This window comes from Eumetopias jubatus, unplaced genomic scaffold (genome assembly GCF_037043125.1).
Source record: "Eumetopias jubatus isolate StellerSeaLion01/CBP00866 unplaced genomic scaffold, mEumJub1_p1.0 scaffold_10, whole genome shotgun sequence".
In the NCBI taxonomy this organism is placed as follows: Eukaryota; Metazoa; Chordata; class Mammalia; order Carnivora; family Otariidae; genus Eumetopias; species Eumetopias jubatus.
Window position 1 is genome coordinate 61312239 of NW_028274816.1, and position 18994 is coordinate 61331232.

General features: G+C 44.7%; 1 long non-coding RNA gene and 1 pseudogene across 3 annotated transcripts in view; one reads left to right on the forward strand and one right to left on the reverse strand.

Annotated features, from left to right (window-relative positions):
• Window positions 1-18994, forward strand: part of LOC114201809 (uncharacterized) — a 48571-nt gene that overhangs the window by 21873 nt on the left and 7704 nt on the right. For both annotated transcript variants that reach the window (XR_015769203.1, XR_015769204.1), the window contains exons 3-4: window positions 4282-4443; window positions 5313-5386. This is a non-coding gene — a long non-coding RNA (uncharacterized LOC114201809). The remainder of the gene's footprint in view (window positions 1-4281; window positions 4444-5312; window positions 5387-18994) is intronic.
• On the reverse strand, window positions 5878-17634 carry LOC114201828 (T-cell-interacting, activating receptor on myeloid cells protein 1-like; annotated as a pseudogene). Its single transcript, XR_015769267.1, has 6 exons — window positions 17574-17634; window positions 16976-17011; window positions 16560-16845; window positions 15957-16271; window positions 14592-14708; window positions 5878-5999 (listed from the first exon to the last, which is right to left on the reverse strand). The product of XR_015769267.1 is annotated as a T-cell-interacting, activating receptor on myeloid cells protein 1-like (transcript).

Sequence of the window (18994 nt, forward strand, 5' to 3'; positions counted from 1 at the left end):
CAGACTCCGTGCTGACAGCAGAGCCTGATGTGGGACTCCATCCCCCAACCCTGAGATTATGACCTGAGCCGAAATCAAGAGTCAGACACTTAACTGACCCATCCACCCAGTCACCCCTGCAATATACTTTTCATACGCTGTGCCTTTAAGCATTGTTTTCCATAATCTGATAAATAGGGTCAAGCGGGGAAGTAGCTATAGCAATTCCAACTAAGGACATACAAGCACTTCCTTAAATAATAGGGGTAGACAGGCAAGTCAGCCATCTCCTATATGGGTTGATTTGTGGCCCCCCAAAAGATGTTGAACTCCTGTCCTCCAGTACCTATGAATGTGGCTTTATTTGGAAATAGGGTCTTTGCAAATGTATACTTTTTCAGATGAGGACATTAGGGTGTGTCCTAATTCAGTATCACTGGTGTCCTCATAAAAAGAGAAGAGACACAGAGGGAGTAGACCAGGTGACCAGAGAGGCAGAGAGTGGAGTGATCACTGTGAAAGGCAAGCGTGCCAAAGATGTAGCAAGGCTAGAAACTAAGAGAAAGGCAAGGAGCAGATCTCCCCCTAGAGCCCTCAGAGAGAACATGGCTTTTCCAGTACCTTGATTTCAGACTTCTAGCCTCCAGACTGCAAGAGAATAAATATTTATTGTTGAGAGCCACCCAGTTTGTGGTACTTTGTTACAGCGGGTGAGGAGATGAATACAGTCACTAACATTGATTACATCATTCCATACCAATATCCAGCAAATTTTTGATTAACCAAAGAATTCCTGATAGGCTCAACACCAACCTCAGTCATATCCTTCAGATCTTAGGGGTTTGGGGTCCTTCTCTGTGAGTTAGTGCTTGAGGCTTGAATTCATGAATTTGACCATGTCTGGGCACTAATTTCACATGAATGAAAATCTTTTGTGTTGAAGAGGAGTGGTCTACATTAATGGGATCAGACAGCCTGTGTTTTTGAGATTGGGTTTTTTTCACTAAGAAAATGCCCTTGATACCCATCCAAATTGTATGTCTGAATCTCAGTAATTTGTTAATTTTTATTCCTAAGCAGTAGCCCATGTGGGTGTATGAGTTTAACTATTCACCTGCAGACATTGTTGATATTCCATGGTTTTGGCTATTGCAAATAAAGTTGATAAAACACTGTGTACAAGATTTTGTGGATATATAATTCCATTTCTGTGGGATAAATGCCCAAGATTGAGATTTCTGGGTCATATGGTGAGTACACATTTAGTTTTATCAAAAAAAACAAAAAACAAAAACAGGTGCCCGGGTGGCTCAGTCGTTAAGCATCTGCCTTCGGCTCAGGTCATGATCCCAGGGTCCTGGGATCAAGCCCCGCATCAGGCTCCCTGCTCAGCAAGAAGCCTGCTTCTCCCTCTCCCACTCCCCCTGCTTGTGTTCCCTCTCTCACTGTGTCTCTCTCTCTGTCAAATAAATAAAATCTTTTAAAAAACTTAAAAATAAATTAAAAAAAACCAAAACTACCAAACTAATTTGCAGAGCGACTATACCATGTAAGCTTCCAGAAGCATCGTATGAGAAACCCACTTTCTCTGCATCCTCCCACATTTGATATTGTCATTATTCTTAATTTAGATGTTCTTATTGATATGTTCCTTAAGTTGTGGTCTTAATTGGAATTTTCCTAATGGCTAGTGATGTTGAACACACATTTATGTGCTTATTTACCATCATATAATCTCTTTGAGGAAATGACTGTTTATGGCTTTTGCCCACTCTCTAATTTTTTTTAAAGATTTTATTTATTCATTTGAGACAGAGAGATACAGAGAAAGAGAGAGCATGAGCAGGGAGAGGCAGAGGGCGAGGGAGAAGCAGGCTCCCCGCTGAGCCAGGAGCCAGACGTGGGGCTCGATCCCAGGACCCTGGGATCATGACCTGAGCCGAAAGCAGACGCTTAACTGACTGAGCCACCCAGGCGCCCCACCCACTCTCTGATTTTTTAAAAGATTTTATTTTTAAGTAATCTCTACCCCCAATGTGGGACTTGAACTCAACCCTGAGATCAAGAATTGCATGTTCTACTAGAGTATATTCTAAGTGAAATAAGTCAGAGAAAGACAAATACCATATGATTTCACTCTGATGTGGAATTTAGGAAGCAAAGCAGATGAACATAGCGGACATGGGGGAAAAAGAGAGGGACGCAAACCACAATAGACTCTTTAACTATAGAGAACAAACTGAGGGTTGACGGAAGGAAGTGGGTGGGGGGTGGGCTAAACAGGTAGTGGGTGTTAGGGAGGGCGCTTGCTATGATGAGCACTGGGTGTTGTATGTAAGTGATGAATCACTGAATTCTCCTGAAACCAATATTACGCTATATGTCAACTAACTAGAATTTAAATAAAAGCTTGGAAAAAAAAAAAAAAAGGAATCCCATGCTCTACCAACTGAGCCAGCCAGGCGCCTTGCCGTTCTCTAATTTTTTTCCAATATTTTTATTGTGGTAAAGCACACATAATGTAAAATTTAGTACCTTGACCATTTGGAAGTGTACAGTTCAGCGGTATTAGGTACATTCACACTGTTGTGCAACCCCCACCACCATCTACCTCCAGGGCTCTCTTCTTGCAGAACTGAAACTCTGTCTCCATTAACCAACTCCCCAATTAAAAAAAAAATTCTTTATTGTTGATATTTGAGAGTTCTTGATTTATTCTAGATAGAAGGCCTTTGTCAAATACAGGATTTGCAAATATTTTCTCCCAGACTGTAGCTTGTCTTCTGATCCCCTTTTGAGTCTTCTGCAGAGTGGTAGCTCTTAATTTTGATTAAATCTAACTTAATGCATTTTTCTGGAATGGGTCATGCTTTGGTGTCGTGTCTAATAACTTCACCAAGGCCTTGATCCTGATGATTTTCTGCTATGTTTGCTTTCAAAATTTTTTTTTAAGTTTTTATTTATTTGACAGAGATAGCGAGAGAGGAAACAAGCAGGGGGGAGCTGGAGAGGGAGAAGCATGGGGGAGCTAGAGAGGGAGAAGCAGGCTGTCCTTCCCATCCCATGATGCTGGGATCATGACCTGAGCCGAAGGCAGGCTTAACAAATGAACCACCCAGGCACCCCTCTTTCAAAGGTTTTCTAATATTACATCTTAAATTCAAATCTTTAATCCATTTTGATTTCATTTTTATAAGGTGTGAGGTTTCAGCAAACCAGGAACATAGAAGGGAACTTCCTTCGATGTATAAAGGACATCTGTGAAAAACCTATGAGTAATAGCATATTTAATGGTGAACAACTGAATGCTTTCACTGTAAGATCACATAGAAGGCAAGGTCACTAATTTCCTCAACAGCATTCTTAATATTCTATCTAGAGAAATTAGGCTAAAAAAAAATAGTATACAGATTAGAAGTGGAAGAAGTAAAACTGTCTCTAGTCACAGAGAATATGATGGACTATGTAAAAATTTCTAAGGAATCTACAAAAAGTTAAATAATATCTGAGCTTGGCAAGGTAGCAGGATGTCTCAGTAACAACAAAATAACTGTACTTATATGCACATGCAGGGAACCACTGCAAGTGATAATTCAGGAGGCAGTTATCATTTACATCATGTAAATGAACATGAAAAACCTAAGGATAAAATTTAGTTGACATATGTCAGTCCTGTATGTTGAAAAAGGCAAAACACTGATGAGAGAAACGAGAGAAGTCTAAATAAAGATATAAACTGTGCCCCTGGATCAGAACACTCAATGTTATTAAGATATCTATTCTCTCTGAGTTGATACATAGTGTAAACACAAGGCCAATCAGGATCCCAGTAGCCTTTGGTAGAAATTGACAAGTTGATGCTAAAATGTATATGGAAATTTAAAAAGATCTAGAACTGGGGCGTCTGGGTGGCTCAGTTGGTTAAGCAACTGCCTTTGGCTCAGGTCATGATCCCAGGGTCCTGGGATCGAGTCCCACATCGGGCTCCTGGCTCAGCAGGGAGCCTGCTTCTCCCTCTGACCCTCTCCCCTCTCATGCTGTTTCTCTCTCAAATAAATAAATAAATAAAATCTTTAAAAAAATAAAAGATCTAGAATTGCCAGAATAATTTAAAAACCTGATATGCCAACAGTTTCTGTTTTCGAGACTTAAAAAAACTACAGTCATCAATATAGTGTGGTATAGGCAGAAGTATAGAAAAATGGATCAGTGGACCAACAGAGTTCAGAAAGCAACTAGTTAATCTATGGTAAACTGGTTTTTATTTATTTCTTATTTTTTAATTTTTTATTTATTTGACAGAGACACAGCGAGAGAGGGAACACAAGCAGGCGGAGTGGGAGAGTGAGAAGCAGGCTTCCCGCCGAGCAGGGAGCCCGATGCAGGGCTTGATCCCAGGACTGCAGGATCATGACCTGAGCTGAAGGCAGACGCTTAACGACTGAGCCACCCAGGCACCCCCTGGTAAACTGGTTTTTAAACAAAAATGCCAAAATAATTTAGTGGAAAAAGAATAACCCTTTCAAGAGATGGTACAGGAACAATTGGGTTAATCTGTTTGTTAAAAGAATGAACCTTGACCCTTACGTGATACCATCTCTATAAATTTTGAAAAGATAATAGACCTAAATGTAAGGGGTAATACTATCATACCTACAGAAGAAAACAAGGATTCACAATCTATGTGTGGCAGAAATTTCCTAGATAGAATACAAGAGCTCTAGCTGTAAAAGAAAAACTTTCATAATTTATAGACTTCATGAAAATTCAAAACTTTGGCTTTTAAAAAGATGCAAAATTTCATTTAAAAGTGCAGAGAGGAGTAACAGACTGAGGTAAATATTTGCAGTACATATCTGTTAATAATGGACTTGTGCCCAGATTATATATATATTCTTACAACTCAATATCAAGAAGATTAAAAACCCAATTTAAAAATGGGCAGAGTTGGGGTGCTTGGGCGGCTCAGTCGGTTAAGTGTCCGACTCTTGATCTCAGCTCAGATCTTGATCTCAGGGTCATGAGTCCAAGCCCCACGTTGCGCTCCATGCTGGGCCTGGAGTCTGCTTAAAAAATGGGCAAAATCCTTCATCAGATACTTCAGTGGGAATATATACATATATCCAGTAGTACATGAGAAGATGCTCAACGACATTAGCTGTCAGGAAAATGCACAGTAAAGCCACATTGACCAAATAAATAATGATCCCAGAAACAGATCTATATACTTATAGAAGTTTGCTTTATGACAGAAATGGTACATCAAAACAGTAGGGAAAAGATGTTCTGTGTTACATAAATTAATATTCTGTTGGATTAATCTTTATGCCCAGGCCTGTCCTCTGCCCCAAGTGAGGAGTACAGAAGAGGAGACCATCATGTTGTCCTGGAGGGGCTCTCAGCAGAGGTGAGAATGCACGACCCACTGGAAACTGTTCAGGGTCAGTGGGTCTAACTTGATCAAAACCCATCATTCCCCCGGACAGCTGTGGGGCCTGTAGGTGGAGAAGGACAGAGAGAGAGATCAGGGGAGGGAGGAGGAGAAAGAATGTTATTTCTCCTGGCCTCCAAGCACAGGTTCTCCACCAGGGGAACACCCTGCTCCCCATTGTCTATATCTAGGGATGTCTGAGAAAGTACAGTAGTACTTGCCTTTTTTCTTCTTCCACACTTACTGTGGATTTTAGCTGGCGTTTAGTGGGGAGGGAAAATAGATGCTAAGTGTTTCTATAATCAATAGGACAGTCACACATGGTAAAGAAGTATCCCGCCTAAAGGCCACTGGCCCTCCTACTGAGAAACAGGAAATCTCCATGATACAGTTTGGTGCTTAAAGAACCCTGTATCACTATAAAAGCCCATGAAAAAGATAAGTACTCAGATGCTTTATGTGGATCCTCATGGAGACTCCTTCTGGCTATGCCAGGCTTCAGCCAGCAAAATCCTGGTGATAATCAGAAACATGGCAGCGAGACCCAGTCGGATGAGGTTAATCTTGGTGTAATCCCCCAGTGTGGTACCTGGGAAAACAGAGAGAGAATGAGGTCATCACTGATATCCCTTCTTCTCAAATGAATCTACCAGCTGTGACTCTCACACACCCACTTGTGTTTCCTGGCGTGGTCACCTACCTGTATCTTCACTGAAGTTTTATTCATTGAAAACATAGGCTTTCAAGAGGGCTATAGTGGTCCTTCTTTTGCCTTCTTTTCTTTATATTCTCTCTGCCTCATCTCTCTTTCTTCGTTTATTTGCTCTTTATTTCATTTCCACCTTCCCACTCTTCCTTTCTCCCTCCATAGATTAGGAATTAGTCTTAGGAGCACACAAAAAGACTTAGAGGGCTTTTAGTGGTTTCCTAGGGCTGCTGTAACAAAGTCCCACAAACTGGGTGACTTAACATAACAGAAATGTATTATCTCACAGCCTGGAGGTTAGAAGTCTGAAGTCAGGGTGTTGACAGGGCAATACTTTCTCCAAAGACTCTAGGGAAAGATCCTTCTCATCCTTCTCTCTTTGCATCTTGCAGCTTCTGGAAGCTCCAAGCCTTCTTTGGCTTGTGACAGCATCACTCCAGAATCTCTGCCTCTGTTGTCACATAGCTGTCTTTCTTCTGTGTGTCTCTGTGTCTTTACTCTTCATCTTTTATGGACACCAGTCATATTGAGTAAGAGTCTTCCCTAATCCACTATGACTTCATGTGGACTTAAATGATTATCTGCAAAGACCAAGTAATGCTATTACCAAATAAGATCACATTCACACATACCAGGAGTTAGGAGGACTCAAGCATACCTTCTGGGGGGCAAAAATCAACCTATTACAGCATCAACAGAGTACTGAAATCTAGTAGCTGGCCCAGTATCCTCCTCAGAGCACAAAACTCAATTTCATACAGGGAGTGAGCTCAGGAATTTTGGAATTCAGCAGCTAAGCATCTGGGTCATGGTGTATTTCAGCTGCATCTAAGAAGAGCTTGAGACTGGCAGTGGCTCTGATTCCTAATGAGGAGCCTGTGCATGTGTCATCCCTCTCAATAGAGCTGGGCATAGCTATTGCATATAAACAGGGAATGTCTCACCTCATGCATCCCATTTACTGTAGACTCCATCTCTAAATTCAGCAGTAACAGTATTCCCTGAGGCAAGGTCCATGGAGAGAAACTTGTAATGATGCCACCAACTTTAGAAAGCCCCCTCCACCTCTCATTACTGACCATACAGACCTTTATTTCTAATTATAAAATATTCACTGACTATGGGAAGAATCAGTAAGACAAAAAGGAAGTTATAAACTGAGAAATTAGTGTGTAGCATCCAGGGAAGCAGAATTATAGTAGGACCCAAAAGATAATTTTATTTATTTTTAAAGATTTTATATATTAGAGAGAGAGAGAAAGAAAGCATGAGCTGGGGGAGGGGCAGATGGAGAGGGAGAGGCAGACTCCCCACTGAGCAGAGAGTCCGATGTCAGCCTCAATCCTGGGACCCTAGGATCCCTAGGGCCCTACTGACTGAGCCACCCAGGCGCCCTGAAACAAAAGATAATTTTAGAAGGCAACAAGTAGTATGGGCCAGGATATACAAGTATGTACTGCATCCATGACAGAAAAGCAGTCTGCTGGGGAAACACCACATTTGGAGAACAAGATAGAGTCATCGAGAATGAAAGTCACTCATACCAAGATAAACCAAAATTGTAATAGCTGCAGACAACAGTAGAAGGCATTCTGCTGGTGACTAGCTTAGTAATTTTAAAGAATGACATGAGAAATCATCCAAGAATGCAAAATAGAAAAGGCAAAGAAATGGAAATTACAAGAGACATAAAAAGAACATAATGGGCATGATGGAGAAATGAGAATCAGAGACTAACAGAACACTCCCTGATTAAAAAAAAAAAATCTGGCGCCTGGGTGGCTCAGTCCCTTAAGTCTCTGCCTCCAGCTCAGGTCATGATCCCAGGGTCCTGGGATGGAGCCCCACATAAGGCTCCTTGCTCAGCGGGAGGCCTGCTTCTCCCTCTCCCACTACCCCTACTTGTGTTCCCTCTCTTGCTGTCTCTGTGTCAAATAAATAAAAATCTTAAAATAAATCTTTCTTAACATCATGTAAAACCTTACCTGTTACCAGGATTTCAAGGCGGTTACTGGGGTGTGAGGCCAAGAAAGGAGCCTTTCGTAGTAGACACAGCTGTAGTTTCCAGTGTCATTGTCTGTCACATTCTGAAGGGAGAAGTCTGCTCTTCCTTCAGGTGTCTGGTGCTGTACCTGCTTTCTAGTACTTGTTTTCAGGAGAAGAAACATTACATCTTCAAGCATATTGTCTGGCCTGTAGGACTGCAGAGCCACATTTCTTCCGGGGTTCATCTTATGCCTTCCGAGGGCCTGGAGAGAAAGTTTGGGCTAACTTCCTGTCAGAGAAGGTCACTTCCTGTAAAGAAAGGTCACTTCCTGTCAGAGAAGGTCACTTCCGGTATCGGAAGCTCGCTACCGTTAACAGAAGGTCACTTCCGGTAGCAGAATGTCGGAGGTAGCCTGGTTTCTCTTCTTCCCTTGGCCTTCTGGAAGGCAGCTCTCACCTGATCTTGGCCCTCTTTCAATACCAAGGCAGGGATATGACTCCCACCAAGGCGTGGGTTCAACCAGCTGATTCCAGATTATTCTATTTTTCTCAGTTGGGGGCATGGAGGGTGAGAGCGCCTCATCTCCCAGGCTTCTTTTAGTTCTGCCTCATTCTCTGTGCCAAGGAAGACTGTATTTGATGCCAAAAGTCATCCTAAAGTACCCCCACCTCACCTGTAACCACCAGTAGAGAAGTATCACTGGCTGGAGAGCTTCTGAAAGGGGCCTTTTCCATGGAGTATTCGCAGGTGTACTTCCCAGCATCAGTGACTCAGGTTAAAGAGGTAGATTTTAACCTGGATCCCTGTAGAACTGGTTAGCGGCATGGGATCCAAGAGTGGCTTTCCTTCCTTTCTGAAAACAAATTTTACCTTCCTGCCTAAGAGTAGAGCACATCAGAATCACATTACTCTTGGGAGATACCACCCAACTGGGGAAGGCACTGAGAGAAGGCTTGGGAAGCAACCCTGGAAAGAAGTAGAGCTCAGGTCAGAGGACATACTCACCTGACATTCCATTTAGAGGAGAAGGAAAGGATGGGGAATTTGGGATGAAAAAACAAGTAACATTTAAATAAGAAAAAAAAAAAACACCAACTATTGTGTCTCTTTGGCCAACACACAACCCTGTAAAGGAATCACCCATGAGATACAAGCCATTATTGAGGGAGAAGATTCCTGGTCACTTTATGCCAGATGGCCTTGTGTAATGGCAGGAGTTGGCTAGAGTCAGACCCAGTCACTAGGCTTCCCCATGGTTACTGCTCCTCTCTCAGGTGGAGCAATTTAGAACATGTAACACAGGCTGTAGAAGAAATGGCTAGATTAAATGCAGTTTGGGATAGAGGATGGTAATAGTATGATTTGTGGAGTATCTGTGTGGGGTGGATACTTTTGCCTGAGTGCTAAGATCTCCTGGAAATTTATATCATATATATGAATATTATTGTAATAAGGATATTACGTTAACAAGGAGAAGTAGGAGTTTGGGTGTGTGTTTCTAAGAACAGAAATTTCATTTCTTTCTCCTGTATGGAGGAACAGTTTGGTGTTTCAGGGGGAAGGTGAGAAGTTACTGGGACTTTTAGGTGCAAACAGATGCAGACATGAAAATTAAAACTGCGGTCTGAGAAAATGGAAGGTAGTGGACGTGTGCCAAGGTGTGTGAAGGAATGCTATTGCAAAGTCAGAGGATCCCAGGAAATGGAGGAAGGACAAGTGTGGAGACAGCAGAGGCCTGTGGGCACCTGAATCCACTTGGAAGCTGCACATGGGAAGCAGCATTGACCCCCACTTCTGGACGGAGCGTGGTCCCTGTGCATCAAAGCCCTGGGGGCCTGGACCTTTGTCCCTCCTGCCTAGTCCCTGCAGAATGGGTGGAGCTCCCAGGACAGACACGTGCCACCTCAGATGTTGCTGAGAGTAGGTAAAAGGTAGAAGACCTACATCAACTTCATGTAACGGCACAGAGCAGAGTGAGCAGAGTTAGTGATGAAATGAGATTTCCTATGGGAGCAAGTGTGATGTTGTAGAGTCAGAGAATATGAAGGTACTTTAAGCTGGCTATAGTTGTTGGAAAATCAGGGCAAAGGGAGGAATTGAGGTGTGAGAACCCAGCTTAGCCTATAAATTAAACTTAGTTAAGAAAGAAATATCATAAAGCATCATGAAATGATTTTAAGTGAATTCCTCCTAGAACTTAATGCCCTCAATGTGCCATCTCCCAGCTAAGGACCACACAGCGTTCTGAAACATTTAGACCTCTTCAGTTCCTGCCTCAACACCTGCCCTCACTCACCCCTGCAGACACTGCTGGGGTGGGGGGGACCAGGACCCTCTTACCTGCCTCTTGAGTGGGGTGTCCCTTTGAGGCTTGAGGGCTTCACCCAACGTGGTTTGAAGAACATGTTGGTTGGATACACACTTGACCACCTGGCTTCTGATCTGACTGGCATCTCGTGCCAACTCTGCACATCACCTATACAGTGATAAGAGGAGACCATTCTCAGAAGTCTTATCTCACAAGGGGTGGGTGCCTTGGAGCCTGATAACAGGGGCACACATTCTGCCAAGGACGGAAGAGAGCAGGGACCTGCATTCTTCAGTGACAGATGATGGAGAGTTCTGCATGAGCGATTTCCAGCAGAAATAGCACCTGAGCCAGGGAGGTGGGGTGATAAAAGGATTCCTTCCCCCATGGAAATAACAGTAATCTTCCTGTGCATACACAGTCTCTCGTCACTGTGATGGCCCTGCAGATGGCCATGATTATCCTCATTGTATGGACAAGGAAGTCAAGCCCCAGCACCATGTGATGTATTTCAAATACAATCGACCAGCATATGCAGGAGTGGAGACTCCAGAACATACACCTGATTCACTCTTCTCCTGGAAGCACAATCAAGACCTAAGAATGGAATCCTTTTCATTTTCCCAAGGTGGAGGTCTGATGTAAAGAGAGCCCTATAGACTATCCTAGAGTCTAGGGGTCAGAGAAATGTGGTAAGAATTCAGATCTAGGGATGCCTGGGTGGCTCAGTCGGTTAAGCGGCTGCCTTTGGCTCAGGTCATGATCCCAGGGTCCTGGGATCGAGTTCCACATTGGGCTCCTTGCTCAGCGGGGAGCCTGCGTCTCCCTCTGCCTCTGCCTCTCCCCCTGCTTGTGCTCTGTCTCTCTCTGACCAATAAATAAATAAAATCTTAAAAAATAAAAAGAATTCAGATCTAGTCATGGTGCCCAAAAACAAGCTGAAAACCACACACTGTCCTTGTCTGAGGAAACTAGGGTTTTTGGCACCTGCAAATAAACATCCTGAGCTGTACCCCATTCCACACCCAGGAAATTTTAAACAACTTTATGAAGATGTAATTCACATGCCTGCCATATAGTTCACCTATTTACTATGTACAATTCATTGGCTTTCCTATATTCACAGATATGTGCAAACTTCACACAGTCAAATTTAAAACACTTTCATGACTTCAAAATGACACCCCATTACTCTTCAACTTTTGTTGCATTTCCCCACCTCCCCCATCTCCAGCCCTAAACAACCACTAAGCTACTCTCTCTGTGGGTTTCCCTATTCTGGACTTTCATATGAATGGAATCGTGTAGAATGTGGTCTTTTGTGGCTGGTCTTTCACTTGCCATGATGAGCGGCTCCTCTTTTATGCTTTAGAATTTCCTCTACTCAGCATCTGTTCAATCACCCCAAGGACATTTCTGTTTTGGAGATGCCATACTTGTATCCATTTTAGTTTCCTGTTAGAACCCAGTGGAAACAGTCATGACTTTAGAGGCAGACAGGCTGGGCTTGCATTTTGGCTATTCTCATTCTCTGTGTGGCCCTGAGCAGGAACCCTCAGCTGTCAATCTCAGGGTACTCATTTAACCCTGTGGGCCTAATTCCCACCATGCAGGACTGTTTGCAAGGGTCAGAGTGGTATTTCCCACAGGTTGGAATATGAACCACAGGTGCTCAAGGAGATGATTTTAGGCAACACAGTGACACAGTATCCTATAGCTTTGATCACAGCATCAAAAAGTTATTACCCTTTCAATCAAACCCTTCTGATTACATCAAGGAGAGATCATTTATGGCATACTTTAGAACAACTTTATCTCTGGCTCATCGCCCTTTATAGCTAGGAAGTGGTCAGCCATGGGCTCAGAAACCTGAAAAGAGCATAAGGCTAAAATGTCCTAACATTTTCTGCCTTTCCATAGTATTATATATTTGTATTAATTCTCCTTTATCAGGGAGGTGACACTACATTATTAAACTATTGCTAAGTAGTTTCCATTTTCAAATAAATACCTTTATTTGAAAGGTATTTTCAAATACCTAAATTTTTCTTTATTTAAAGAAAAATATTGACTCACTGTCAGTAAATTATTAAGTAAAGGTGGTGTAGGCATAGCATACCATCACAAATGTGAATGTACATATTTGAATATTGGCAAAAACTTGAGTGGTGGATGGATGTAAAGCCTCCAGCATGGGTCCTGATGTGTGTGAAGCAATCAGTAAATATAAATTGACGTTATTTCTTTGGTATTCTTCATATCTCTCTGTCAGTCCACCCTCATCTGGGACCCCAGCACACCATCCTAAGGAACTTACCAAAGCAGAGGAAGGAAAGGAGTTCCAGGGTCATACTGGCCCTGCAGCCTGCTCTAAGGTTCCCTCTTCAGCTTTGCAACCATGGGATGGAGGGAAGCTCAGTGTGGGCAGTGACCTCTTTCCTCCAGCCTTTCCCTTCTTTCCTCTCACATGACCCACAGGTTTTGTGTCACACCTACATTCAGGAAATGAAAATAATATGACATAAAACATTCAGAAAATGACAGAATTTTAAAGATGGAGAACAAGCCAGTGGTTGCAGTGGTGTTGGGGAGAGAGGTTGGGTGTGACAGTAAGGCACACCGTGAGGAACATCTTAATGGTGATAGACTACACCAGTATGCTGATTATACCAGTGGCCAGATGAATCTAAATGTGATAAAACGATATAGAATCCTACACACTGTACTAGGGTCAACTTTTTGGTTTTGATATTGTGATGGACGTACAATGGAACCACTGGAGAAACTGGATGCAGGGTGCAAGTATCTATATTGAGTTTGCAACTTCCTGTGAATCGAATGATTTCAGAATAAAAGTAGGATCTGATTGAAGAGGAAACACAGTCTAAAGTAGACATGGGCAGTCACACATTAGGGAGCAGGAACATCATGAAGGCTCTTCCATACATGGCCAAGGCAGATACTGCAGCAAGAAGTGGTTATAGACTGAGCAGCTGGTGTCTGTCTGATGTGCCACCCATAAGTCCAGAGTTCTGTCCATTTTGACCACTCTTGACCAAATAGCAATGAAAGGGGTCTGTTGTCAGGAGGAACCATGAGTTTTACTACTCATTACTACTCTACTCTGATCAGAACTGGGTTTTTGTAAGTGTATTTCCCGGGTTATAAGAGAGGAGATAACAGTTCTAGAATAAGAATGAGTATTTGTGAAAAAGAACAGGATTATTAACAAACAACAGATCTTGAAAATGAAAATATTGAGGATAACACTTTACACCTGCACCAGAAGATGAAGACCCGTTGGGTGCACCTCAGGAGCAACTTGATGCTGTGAAACTGAGAGGAAGTCTCCCCACATTAGATAAAATGTTGGGACTATGTGAAATAAAATTTAAGACATGTGTGATAAATACAGAAATTTAAATACTTGACTAATTGCTGGTCCAGAAGCACAAAATAGAGAACGGGGAGAAGTCGATAATAAATATGCAGGAAGCAATGTTTTCCCCACTTTTCAATGGAACAACAGTTCCTACAGAAGTTACTACACAGGTTACCCAGCCTGACTCTGAAGCTTTAAGTATTTTTTCAAGTCATCCAAATTTATTAGGTGTGTCTTTATTCTCCAGCCTGTCCTCTGCCCCAGGTGAAGCTACAGCAGGAGAGAAGCCATCTCTTGTCCTCAAGTGGTTCTTCATAGAGCTAAGAATGCAGGTTCCATGGGACTGTTAAGAATCAGCAGGGCTCTCCACCGACATTCATCCTTCCCTGGGCAGCCAGGGGCATGTGGGTAGTACAGACCTGAGGTCAGGAGAGGGAGGAAGATGAATATTATTTCCGTGCCCTCCTAACGCAAGCTCTCCACCAAGGCAACACCACCCCACTCCCATCCTCCATATCTAGGGGTCCTGGAAAAAGTACAGTAGTACTTGCTTGTTATCTTCTTCCACAATGACTGGGGCTTCAACTGCTCTTTAATGGGAAAGAGGAACGGTGCTAAATGTTCCCACAATGAACAGGACAGTCCCATATGGTGAAGAAATATCCCACCAAAAAGCCATCTGTGTGCATGTTGAGAAACACAAAAAGTCCCATGGTAGAGTTTGGTGTTTAGAGAACCCCGTGTCACTACACCAGCCCATGAACAAGAGAGGCGCTCAGCTGTTTCATGTCAATCCACGTGGAGACTCCTGGCTGCACCAGGCTTCCACCACGAGAGCCCCCATAATCACCACAATTATGGCAGCCAGACCCAGTCGGATGAGGTTGCCCATGATGTAATCCCCCGATGTGGCATCTGGGAGAGAGAAGAGGGTGAGCACCAGCTGGAAAGGAGCATCCCTCCTTCTCACGCGGATCTGCCCAATGTGAATCTCCTGCACCTGCTTGTGCTTCCTGGACAGTGGTCAGCTGTACCTTCACTGACGTTGTAATCACTCAAAACACAACGTGGGATTTCCTGAGAGTTGTGGTGGGTCTTCCTTTGTCTCCTTTCTATTCTTTCTGCCGTACCGCTCTTCCTTCAGTTCTTTGCTCTTCATCTCATTTCCTGCCTCCCACACTGCCCTTTCCCCCTTCCCCTTCCTTGTAGTAGGAATCAGGCTTAGGAGTAACCCCAAAACCCAAAGGTGCTGCACGGAGAATGAAAGTTCAGGGCTCCGTCTGCTCCCCTCCTCAGAGCAAAGACTTAGTGCAGCCAGTGAGCTCAAGAAAATTCAAGCTTAGTAGCTGAGCATCGGAACCACCAGGCATTTCATTTCAGCTTCACCCAAGAAGAGTTAGGGCTCACCATTGGCCCTGACTCCTAGACAGAACCTGTACTTGAATCTTCCAGCTCACACATGCCATGAGTGCAGAGTTCGTGTCTGAAGACATCAGCAACAATGCTCCCTGGAGACAGAGTCCATGGGGAGAGACCCGTGATGACCCCACCAAGCCCAGGATGCCCTCTGCATCCCTCAGCAGCCCCCGCCCGGACCTTGCTTTCCAACTACAGAACGTTCGCTGACGACAGCACACCCGCAAACATTTACATCACCGAGGAAGCAGGGTGTAGCATCCAATGAAGCAAGAAGATCAGTTTAGAAGATACCACGTCTATGCCAGAAAAGTGGGCGGCTGGGGGAGCATTGTGTTCTAAGAGTGAGAAAGGTACCTCCATGAAGTTGCCATCAGCAGGATGTCCCACAAGTCTAAGTGACGCCCAGGGTGGCAGAAGGGGCTCTGGTGGTGGCGGGATGGATCGTTTGGAAGAACAGCCTGAGACATTCTCCAAGAATGCAAAGCAACAAACGCCAAAGACTAGAAACTAGGAAAGGAGAGATTTAAAAAGGAGATGGCTCGGGAAAGTGAAGGAGAAACAGGAATCAGAAAGTAACAGAAGAAATGCTCGCCAGTTAAAAAAAAAAAAAACAAAGACTCACACCTTAAACTAATACAGTGTTATAAGTCAGTTATAGGTCAACAAAACAGGAGAAAGAAAATAAATAGCCAAAATAAAAACAAACTCATTAATAAATTAATTAAATTTTTAAAACGTCCTAAGAATCATGCAAAACTTCACCTGTCACCCGGATCTCAAGATGATCACTAGGCTGTGAGGTCAGGAAGGGAGCCCTCATCAGAAAGTACACACAGCTGTAGTTCCCGGCATCACTGACTGTCACAGTCCGGAGGGAGAAGTCCGTCTCCTTCCCTGCAGGACTCTGGACCCGTATGGGCTCTGCTGCCCCCGCCTTCAGTAGAGCGAACATTACAGGCACGAAAATATTGTCTGGCCTCTGGCACTGCAGGGTCACGGTGTCTCCTGCGGTCACCTCACCCCTTTGGTGGGCTTGGAGGGAAGGTTTTGTTAAATCTCCTGGAAGAGAAGGAGGGCTCCAAGGTCATGGGGAGAAGCCCGGGGTCCCCCACCCTCCCTTGTTCTCCTGGCAGGGGTTCCCGCCAAGTGGGCGAAAATGACAGATCCCTGGTCTCACCCTCTTTCCACTCTGACTGTGGGAAGATTTCCCCAACAAGCCCTGGATGAAGCTGAGCCAGGTCATTCTGTTCTGTGTTTCTCCATCTCCCCTCGTTCCCTCCCTCCCTCGGGTTCCTCCCGCACACCTGTCCCTGCAAGACCCTATGTCCCTCCGAGGCACCTCCTCACCTGTCACCAGCAGTAGGAGGACGTCACTGGGCCGCGAACTTACGGACGGGCTCCCTAGTCTGTAGTACTCACAGCTGTACTCTCCAGCATTGTCGGTTTTTAGGTCAGTGAGGTGAAATTCAGCCAGGCCCTCTGTGGAAGCCCGTGATTGCACGGACTGCAGTGGAACTTTTTCTGAGAACAAAGTTGACATTCTTGGTAGACGTTTGGCACTGCAGTGTCACATTACTCTCGCGAGGCACCACCGAGCTGGGCCAGGCCCTGAGGGAGGGCTTGGGAAGGGACTCTGGAAGGAAGCAGATTTGGGGACAGGATTTGGTGCCCTCGTCTGCTGTCAGGAAGCCCCTTGAAGGAAAGAGAAGGGACATGGGGACTTTGGAGTGAAGGGGAGGGAGGGTCTGACTGAAGGAACTCACCATCAGTTGTCCTGCTTCCTTGGCTGGCACGCAGCCCTGCGGGAGAGAACCATCCATGAGACCTGAGCGTCCACCTGGAGCCCCGTCCTGAGGGGCCTCCCCGGGGGCTGCTGCTGAGCTCGGACCCTGGAGGTCATGCATCTGGGGCTTCTCATTTCCCCACACTGGACTGTGGCTGCAGCTGTGCTCTCGGCTCCTTCCCCACTCTCCCAGAAGGTCTCCTGTGCGGCTCACTCCTCCCACGGCCCCAGGACCTGTCCTGGTTCCGCAGATGTTTACAAGCCCCTCTCTTCTCAGCTTCTGTCCTGAACCACTCTCAGTCTTGCATTTCTGTCAAGCTGACGTTACCGTGACCCCCACTTCACCCTGGGGGCAGGAACCATGAGCAAGATGTTGTGGGAGCACAGGACTTAAATGTGACCCTAACCCACCTCTGAAGTTATTTGAGACCCTGGGTGGACCCGAGGGTCTGCTGACAGTCTCGCCTGTGCCAGAAGAACCCTCCTGCTGAAGGCTGCTTGGTGCTTTGACTGACATAAACTAAGATAGATACCCTTGGTTTGTAATTAAGAGAGCTCAGAAGCTATGGACCTCATACCGTGGGAGACACAGGATGTCACTGCCTGTGAGCAGTCAAAGGCAGAGACTTTGTTCTTCATCTCAGCATCCCCACTGTCTGTGCAGGTCCTGGCACATAGTAGGACCTCAACAAATGCACACTGACCGGCGGACGAGATGCCCCGCGTAATCACAGCTCAGCTTTTATAAGGATGAGAAAAGATGCAACCTCACCCTAACTTCCCCATCTTCCTCCCACCAGGCCAGCTCCATTTCCAGACCTCACCAGGTCACCCATGTCCACTTGTGAGTCAGGATTGGCTCAAAGATGGAGCGAGCTCTCTCCTTGGACGAGGCTAGTTAAGTCAACCTCAGCCTTTAATCTGATGACTTTCTGATCCCATCTTTGCCATAATGTCTTTTCATCTTTTGGTGTTCCAACTAGGACAGAGGTTACTGCTTGGTCCTCTAAAACAAGCCTCAAAGAATCCACATGGATATCCCAGAAAGGGGAAAACCTACCTCCCTCCCCTGTCCCACACATGGGTCCATCTGTAGGGTACCCCAACTCAGTTGTTCTCAGCCTTGGCTTCACATTGCACTTTCCTAGGGGGCGGGGGCAGTTGAAGATCCCAGGGCACAGACCAAACCACAAAAGCCTTGAATCACAATCACTTGGGTTAGGGCTCAGGCACCAAACTTTTGAAATCTCCTGGGTGATACAAGTATTCAGCTGAGTAACCAAACCTAGAAAAACATTTCTCAAGACTGTAGCATAGATATTCGAAATCTGGTGGCATAGAAAGAAACTTGCAAGTGATGATAGTGGTTATGTGCATCTCTGACCAACACAGACATCCTGCCATTATTACCCAAATGTGGTGGTTACAGCTTGCCTGAGTTCTAAGATCTCTTTAAAAATAACATCAAGCCTGTTTACAGAATTTATTGGAAGAGAGAGATTGCTCTAATTCCACAGACTGATTGGATCTGTGTTTCTAAGAAATTTACTCTTTTTTTTTTGCCTGTGTGAAACAGTTTTGTGTCTTAGTAGTGGAAAGGGGGGAAGTTACCAGGCCCTTGTGCTAAAATTGCATAGGCCAATCAAAAATATTACACTCCATGTTTTGGAAAAGAAAAGTGATAAATAGCCAAAAGGTGAAAAGACCCAAGCGTCCACCAGAGGATACATGGATAGAGACCAGGTATGTGGTCTCTGTAGACAGGGGAATACTATTATTCCATAAAAAGGAATGGAGGGGCGCCTGGGTGGCTCAGTCGTTAAGCGTCTGCCTTAGGCTCACGTCATGATCCCAGGGTCCTGGGATCGAGCCCCGCATCGGGCTCCCTGCTCAGCAGAGAGCCTGCTTCTCCCTCTCCCACTCCCCCTGCTTGTGTTCCCTCTCTCACTGCGTCTCTCTCTGTCAAATAAATAAATAAAACCTTAAAAAAGGAATGGAA